Source organism: Oncorhynchus clarkii, unplaced genomic scaffold (assembly GCF_045791955.1).
Source record: "Oncorhynchus clarkii lewisi isolate Uvic-CL-2024 unplaced genomic scaffold, UVic_Ocla_1.0 unplaced_contig_2161_pilon_pilon, whole genome shotgun sequence".
NCBI classification, from domain to species: Eukaryota; Metazoa; Chordata; class Actinopteri; order Salmoniformes; family Salmonidae; genus Oncorhynchus; species Oncorhynchus clarkii.
In genome coordinates, this window is record NW_027259092.1 from 30,494 (window position 1) to 41,227 (window position 10,734).

Below are 10,734 nucleotides of genomic sequence, written 5' to 3' on the forward strand. Positions count from 1 at the left end.
ACTGTATACAACACCTGTCTAACACTACCACTATATACAACACCTGTCTAACACTACCACTATATACAACACCTGTCTAACACTACCACTATATACACAACACCTGTCTAACACTACCACTATATACACAACACCTGTCTAACACTACCACTGTATACAACACCTGTCTAACACTACCACTATATACAACACCTGTCTAACACTACCACTATACACAACACCTGTCTAACACTACCACTATACACAACACCTGTCTAACACTACCACTATATACAACACCTGTCTAACACTACCACTATATACAACACCTGTCTAACACTACCACTATATACACAACACCTGTCTAACACTACCACTATATACACAACACCTGTCTAACACTGCCACTATATACAACACCTGTCTAACACTACCACACCTGTCTAACACTACCACTATATACAACACCTGTCTAACACTACCACTATATACAACACCTGTCTAACACTACCACTATATACAACACCTGTCTAACACTACCACTATATACAACACCTGTCTAACACTACCACTATATACAACACCTGTCTAACACTACCACTATATACAACACTTGTCTAACACTACCACTATATACAACACCTGTCTAACACTACCACTATATACACAACACCTGTCTAACACTACCACTATATACAACACCTGTCTAACACTACCACTATATACACAACACCTGTCTAGCACTACCACTATATACACAACACCTGTCTAACACTACCACTATATACACAACACCTGTCTAACACTACCACTATACACAACACCTGTCTAACACTACCACACCTGTCTAACACTACCACTATATACAACACCTGTCTAACAGTACCACTATATACAACAGCTGTCTAAACTAACACGACATACCACACCTGTCTAACACTACCACTATATAAACAACACCTGTCTCACACTACCACTATATACAACACCTGTCTAACACTACCACTATATACAACACCTGTCTAACACTACCACTATATACAACACCTGTCTAGCACTACCACACCTGTCTAACACTACCACTATATACACAACACCTGTCTAACACTACCACTATATACAACACCTGTCTAACACTACCACTATATACACAACACCTGTCTAACACTACAACTATATACACAACACCTGTCTAACACTACCACTGTATACAACACCTGTCTAACACTACCACTATATACAACACCTGTCTAACACTACCACTATACACAACACCTGTCTAACACTACCACTATACACAACACCTGTCTAACACTACCACTATATACAACACCTGTCTAACACTACCACTATATACAACACCTGTCTAACACTACCACTATATACAACACCTGTCTAACACTACCACTATATACAACACCTGTCTAACACTACCACTATATACAACACCTGTCTAACACTACCACTATATACAACACTTGTCTAACACTACCACTATATACAACACCTGTCTAACACTACCACTATATACACAACACCTGTCTAACACTACCACTATATACAACACCTGTCTAACACTACCACTATATACACAACACCTGTCTAGCACTACCACTATATACACAACACCTGTCTAACACTACCACTATATACACAACACCTGTCTAACACTACCACTATACACAACACCTGTCTAACACTACCACACCTGTCTAACACTACCACTATATACAACACCTGTCTAACAGTACCACTATATACAACAGCTGTCTAAACTAACACGACATACCACACCTGTCTAACACTACCACTATATAAACAACACCTGTCTCACACTACCACTATATACAACACCTGTCTAACACTACCACTATATACAACACCTGTCTAACACTACCACTATATACAACACCTGTCTAGCACTACCACACCTGTCTAACACTACCACTATATACACAACACCTGTCTAACACTACCACTATATACAACACCTGTCTAACACTACCACTATATACACAACACCTGTCTAACACTACCACTATATACACAACACCTGTCTAACACTACCACTGTATACAACACCTGTCTAACACTACCACTATATACAACACCTGTCTAACACTACCACACCTGTCTAACACTACCACTATATACAACACCTGTCTAACACTACCACTCTATACAACACCTGTCTAACACTACCACTATATACAACACCTGTCTAACACTACCACTATATACAACACCTGTCTAACACTACCACTATATACAACACCTGTCTAACACTACCACTATATACAACACCTGTCTAACACTACCACTATATACACAACACCTGTCTAACACTACCACTATATACACAACACCTGTCTAACACTACCACTATATACAACACCTGTCTAACACTACCACTATATACACAACACCTGTCTAACACTACCACACCTGTCTAACACTACCACTACATACAACACCTGTCTAACACTACCACTATATACAACACCTGTCTAACACTACCACTATATACAACACCTGTCTAACACTACCACTATATACACAACACCTGTCTAACACTACCACTATATACACAACACCTGTCTAACACTACCACTATATACAACACCTGTCTAACACTACCACTATATACAACACCTGTCTAACACTACCACTATATACAACACCTGTCTAACACTACCACTATATACAACACCTGTCTAACACTACCACTATATACACAACACCTGTCTAACACTACCACTATATACAACACCTGTCTAACACTACCACTATATACAACACCTGTCTAACACTACCACTATATACACAACACCTGTCTAACACTATCACACCTGTCTAACACTACCACTATATACACAACACCTGTCTAACACTACCACTGTATACAACACCTGTCTAACACTACCACTATATACAACACCTGTCTAACACTACCACTATATACAACACCTGTCTAACACTACCACTATATACACAACACCTGTCTAACACTACCACTATATACACAACACCTGTCTAACACTACCACTGTCTAACACTACCACTATATACAACACCTGTCTAACACTACCACTATATACAACACCTGTCTAACACTACCACACCTGTCTAACACTACCACTATATACAACACCTGTCTAACACTACCACTATATACAACACTTGTCTAACACTACCACTATATACAACACCTGTCTAACACTACCACTATATACACAACACCTGTCTAACACTACCACTATATACAACACCTGTCTAACACTACCACTATATACAACACCTGTCTAACACTACCACTATATACAACACCTGTCTAACACTACCACACCTGTCTAACACTACCACACCTGTCTAACACTACCACTATATACAACACCTGTCTAACACTACCACTATATACAACACCTGTCTAACACTACCACTATATACAACACCTGTCTAACACTACCACTATATACAACACCTGTCTAACACTACCACTATATACAACACCTGTCTAACACTACCACTATATACAACACCTGTCTAACACTACCACTATATACAACACCTGTCTAACACTACCACTATATACACAACACCTGTCTAACACTACCACACCTGTCTAACACTACCACTACATACAACACCTGTCTAACACTACCACTATATACAACACCTGTCTAACACTACCACTATATACAACACCTGTCTAACACTACCACTATATACACAACACCTGTCTAACACTACCACCACACCTGTCTAACACTACCACTACATACAACACCTGTCTAACACTACCACTATATACAACACCTGTCTAACACTACCACTATATACAACACCTGTCTAACACTACCACTATATACAACACCTGTCTAACACTACCACTATATACACAACACCTGTCTAACACTACCACTATATACAACACCTGTCTAACACTACCACTATATACAACACCTGTCTAACACTACCACTATATACAACACCTGTCTAACACTACCACTATACACAACAACTGTCTAACACTACCACTATACACAACACCTGTCTAACACTACCACTATATACAACACCCTAACACTACCACTATATACAACACCTGTCTAACACTACCACTATATACAACACCTGTCTAACACTACCACTATATACACAACACCTGTCTAACACTACCACTATATACACAACACCTGTCTAACACTACCACTATATACAACACCTGTCTAACACTACCACTATATACAACACCTGTCTAACACTACCACTATATACAACACCTGTCTAACACTACCACTATATACAACACCTGTCTAACACTACCACTATATACAACCCCTGTCTAACACTACCACTATATACAACACCTGTCTAACACTACCACTATATACAACACCTGTCTAACACTACCACTATATACAACACTTGTCTAACACTACCACTATATACAACACCTGTCTAACACTACCACTATATACACAACACCTGTCTAACACTACCACTATATACAACACCTGTCTAACACTACCACTATATACACAACACCTGTCTAGCACTACCACTATATACACAACACCTGTCTAACACTACCACTATATACACAACACCTGTCTAACACTACCACTATACACAACACCTGTCTAACACTACCACACCTGTCTAACACTACCACTATATACAACACCTGTCTAACACTACCACTATATACAACAGCTGTCTAACCACTAACACGACATACCAACACCTGTCTAACACTACCACTATATAAACAACACCTGTCTCACACTACCACTATATACAACACCTGTCTAACACTACCACTATATACAACACCTGTCTAACACTACCACTATATACAACACCTGTCTAACACTACCACACCTGTCTAACACTACCACTATATACACAACACCTGTCTAACACTACCACTATATACAACACCTGTCTAACACTACCACTATATACACAACACCTGTCTAACACTACCACTATATACACAACACCTATCTAACACTACCACTGTATACAACACCTGTCTAACACTACCACTATATACAACACCTGTCTAACACTACCACACCTGTCTAACACTACCACTATATACAACACCTGTCTAACACTACCACTATATACAACACCTGTCTAACACTACCACTATATACAACACCTGTCTAACACTACCACTATATACAACACCTGTCTAACACTACCACTATATACAACACCTGTCTAACACTACCACTATATACAACACCTGTCTAACACTACCACTATATACAACACCTGTCTAACACTACCACTATATACACAACACCTGTCTAACACTACCACTATATACAACACCTGTCTAACACTACCACTATATACACAACACCTGTCTAACACTACCACACCTGTCTAACACTACCACTACATACAACACCTGTCTAACACTACCACTATATACAACACCTGTCTAACACTACCACTATATACAACACCTATCTAACACTACCACTATATACACAACACCTATCTAACACTACCACTATATACACAACACCTGTCTAACACTACCACTATATACAACACCTGTCTAACACTACCACTATATACAACACCTGTCTAACACTACCACTATATACAACACCTGTCTAACACTACCACTATATACAACACCTGTCTAACACTACCACTATATACACAACACCTGTCTAACACTATCACACCTGTCTAACACTACCACTATATACACAACACCTGTCTAACACTACCACTATATACAACACCTGTCTAACACTACCACTATATACAACACCTGTCTAACACTACCACTATATACAACACCTGTCTAACACTACCACTATATACACAACACCTGTCTAACACTACCACTATATACACAACACCTGTCTAACACTACCACTGTATACAACACCTGTCTAACACTACCACTATATACAACACCTGTCTAACACTACCACTATATACAACACCTGTCTAACACTACCACTATATACAACACCTGTCTAACACTACCACTATACACAACACCTGTCTAACACTACCACTATATACAACACCTGTCTAACACTACCACTATATACAACACCTGTCTAACACTACCACTATATACAACACCTGTCTAACACTACCACACCTGTCTAACACTACCACTATATACAACACCTGTCTAACACTACCACTATATACAACACTTGTCTAACACTACCACTATATACAACACCTGTCTAACACTACCACTATATACACAACACCTGTCTAACACTACCACTATATACAACACCTGTCTAACACTACCACTATATACAACACCTGTCTAACACTACCACTATATACAACACCTGTCTAACACTACCACACCTGTCTAACACTACCACACCTGTCTAACACTACCACTATATACAACACCTGTCTAACACTACCACTATATACAACACCTGTCTAACACTACCACTATATACAACACCTGTCTAACACTACCACTATATACAACACCTGTCTAACACTACCACTATATACAACACCTGTCTAACACTACCACTATATACAACACCTGTCTAACACTACCACTATATACACACAACACCTGTCTAACACTACCACTATATACAACACCTGTCTAACACTACCACTATATACACAACACCTGTCTAACACTACCACACCTGTCTAACACTACCACTACATACAACACCTGTCTAACACTACCACTATATACAACACCTGTCTAACACTACCACTATATACAACACCTGTCTAACACTACCACTATATACAACACCTGTCTAACACTACCACTATATACACAACACCTGTCTAACACTACCACTATATACAACACCTGTCTAACACTACCACTATATACAACACCTGTCTAACACTACCACTATATACAACACCTGTCTAACACTACCACTATATACAACACCTGTCTAACACTACCACTATATACACAACACCTGTCTAACACTACCACTATATACAACACCTGTCTAACACTACCACTATATACAACACCTGTCTAACACTACCACTATATACACAACACCTGTCTAACACTATCACACCTGTCTAACACTACCACTATATACACAACACCTGTCTAACACTACCACTGTATACAACACCTGTCTAACACTACCACTATATACAACACCTGTCTAACACTACCACTATATACAACACCTGTCTAACACTACCACTATATACACAACACCTGTCTAACACTACCACTATATACACAACACCTGTCTAACACTACCACTGTATACAACACCTGTCTAACACTACCACTATATACAACACCTGTCTAACACTACCACTATATACAACACCTGTCTAACACTACCACTATACACAACACCTGTCTAACACTACCACTATATACAACACCTGTCTAACACTACCACTATATACAACACCTGTCTAACACTACCACTATATACAACACCTGTCTAACACTACCACACCTGTCTAACACTACCACTATATACAACACCTGTCTAACACTACCACTATATACAACACTTGTCTAACACTACCACTATATACAACACCTGTCTAACACTACCACTATATACACAACACCTGTCTAACACTACCACTATATACAACACCTGTCTAACACTACCACTATATACAACACCTGTCTAACACTACCACTATATACAACACCTGTCTAACACTACCACACCTGTCTAACACTACCACACCTGTCTAACACTACCACTATATACAACACCTGTCTAACACTACCACTATATACACAACACCTGTCTAACACTACCACACCTGTCTAACACTACCACTATATACAACACCTGTCTAACACTACCACACCTGTCTAACACTACCACTATATACAACACCTGTCTAAACTAACACGACATACCACACCTGTCTAACACTACCACTATATAAACAACACCTGTCTCACACTACCACTATATACAACACCTGTCTAACACTACCACTATATACAACACCTGTCTAACACTACCACTATATACAACACCTGTCTAACACTACCACTATATACAACACCTGTCTAACACTACCACACCTGTCTAACACTACCACTATATACACAACACCTGTCTAACACTACCACTATATACAACACCTGTCTAACACTACCACTATATACAACACCTGTCTAACACTACCACACCTGTCTAACACTACCACTATATACAACACCTGTCTAAACTAACACGACATACCACACCTGTCTCACACCACCCCACCTGTCTCACACCACCCCACCTGTCTTGAAAACACATATCAGAGTTATTGTTTCTTCAGAAAATCAACAGCTATTTCTATATATTCATTAAAGTTACCTGGTTAACTCATTGATCTGTTTTGTAGCCTACCCCTCAGGGGTAGTGTGTTCTTAAAAACTTAGACCACAACCCTACCTGATCCTGAATATAGCCAACCAGAAACCTGATCCTGAATATAGCCAACCAGTAACCTGATCCTGAATATAGCCAACCAGTAACCTGATCCTGAATATAGTCAACCAGTAACCTGATCCTGAATATAGCCAACCCTACCTGATCCTGAATATAGCCAACCAGTAACCTGATCCTGAATATAGTCAACCAGTAACCTGATCCTGAATATAGTCAACCAGAAACCTGATCCTGAATATAGTCAACCAGAAACCTGATCCTGATATAGAGTCAACCAGAAACCTGATCCTGAATAGAGTCAACCAGTAACCTGATCCTGAATATAGTCAACCAGTAACCTGATCCTGAATATAGTCAACCAGAAACCTGATCCTGATATAGAGTCAACCAGTAACCTGATCCTGAATATAGCCAACCAGTAACCTGATCCTGAATATAGTCAACCAGTAACCTGATCCTGAATATAGTCAACCAGAAACCTGATCCTGAATATAGTCAACCAGTAACCTGATCCTGAATATAGCCAACCAGTAACCTGATCCTGAATATAGTCAACCAGAAACCTGATCCTGAATATAGTCAACCAGTAACCTGATCCTGAATATAGTCAACCAGTAACCTGATCCTGAATATAGTCAACCAGAAACCTGATCCTGAATATAGTCAACCAGAAACCTGATCCTGATATAGAGTCAACCAGAAACCTGATCCTGAATAGAGTCAACCAGTAACCTGATCCTGAATATAGTCAACCAGTAACCTGATCCTGAATATAGTCAACCAGAAACCTGATCCTGATATAGAGTCAACCAGTAACCTGATCCTGAATATAGTCAACCAGAAACCTGATCCTGATATAGAGTCAACCAGAAACCTGATCCTGAATACAGTCAACCAGTAACCTGAATATAGTCAGCCAGTAGTTGAGGATATTGAACTTGAATATAGTCAGCCAGTAGTTGAGGATATTGAACCTGAATATAGTCAGCCAGTAGTTGAGGATATTGAACCTGATCCTGAATATAGTCAGCCAGTAGTTGAGGATATTGAACCTGATCCTGAATATAGTCAGCCAGTAGTTGAGGATATTGAACCTGATCCTGAATATAGTCAGCCAGTAGTTGAGGATATTGAACCTGATCCTGAATATAGTCAGCCAGTAGTTGAGGATATTGAACCTGATCCTGAATATAGTCAGCCAGTAGTTGAGGATATTGAACCTGATCCTGAATATAGTCAGCCAGTAGTTGAGGATATTGAGCCTGATCCTGAATATAGTCAGCCAGTAGTTGAGGATATTGAACCTTATCCTGAATATAGTCAGCCAGGAGTTGAGGATATTGAACCTGATCCTGAATATAGTCAGCCAGTAGTTGAGGATATTGAACCTGAATATAGTCAGCCAGTAGTTGAGGATATTGAACCTGAATATAGTCAGCCAGTAGTTGAGGATATTGAACCTGATCCTGAATATAGTCAGCCAGTAGTTGAGGATATTGAACCTGATCCTGAATATAGTCAGCCAGTAGTTGAGGATATTGAACCTGATCCTGAATATAGTCAGCCAGTAGTTGAGGATATTGAACCTGATCCTGAATATAGTCAGCCAGTAGTTGAGGATATTGAACCTGATCCTGAATATAGTCAGCCAGTAGTTGAGGATATTGAACCTGATCCTGAATATAGTCAGCCAGTAGTTGAGGATATTGAACCTGATCCTGAATATAGTCAGCCAGTAGTTGAGGATATTGAACCTGATCCTGAATATAGTCAGCCAGTAGTTGAGGATATTGAACAGTTACCTGATCCTGAATATAGTCAGCCAGTAGTTGAGGATATTGAACATGATCCTGAATATAGTCAGCCAGGAGTTGAGGATATTGAACAGTTACCTGATCCTGAATATAGCCAGCCAGTAGTTGAGGATATTGAACAGTTACCTGATCCTGAATATAGTCAGCCAGTAGTTGAGGATATTGAACCTGATCCTGAATATAGTCAGCCAGTAGTTGAGGATATTGAACAGTTACCTGATCCTGAATATAGTCAGCCAGGAGTTGAGGATATTGAACAGTTACCTGATCCTGAATATAGTCAGCCAGTAGTTGAGGATATTGAACCTGATCCTGAATATAGTCAGCCAGTAGTTGAGGATATTGAACCTGATCCTGAATATAGTCAGCCAGTAGTTGAGGATATTGAACCTGATCCTGAATATAGTCAGCCAGTAGTTGAGGATATTGAACCTGATCCTGAATATAGTCAGCCAGTAGTTGAGGATATTGAACCTGATCCTGAATATAGTCAGCCAGTAGTTGAGGATATTGAAGTT

General features: G+C 39.4%; 1 protein-coding gene across 1 annotated transcript in view; it reads right to left on the reverse strand.

The window, feature by feature from the left end:
• Positions 1–10,241, reverse strand: part of LOC139399509 (H(+)/Cl(-) exchange transporter 7-like) — a 30,366-nt gene extending 20,125 nt beyond the window's left edge. Inside the window, exon 1 of the mRNA XM_071144902.1 lies at positions 10,205–10,241. The gene's annotated coding sequence lies outside the window, so the exon portion shown is untranslated. The remainder of the gene's footprint in view (positions 1–10,204) is intronic.
• Between the last annotated feature and the right edge of the window lie 493 nt (positions 10,242–10,734).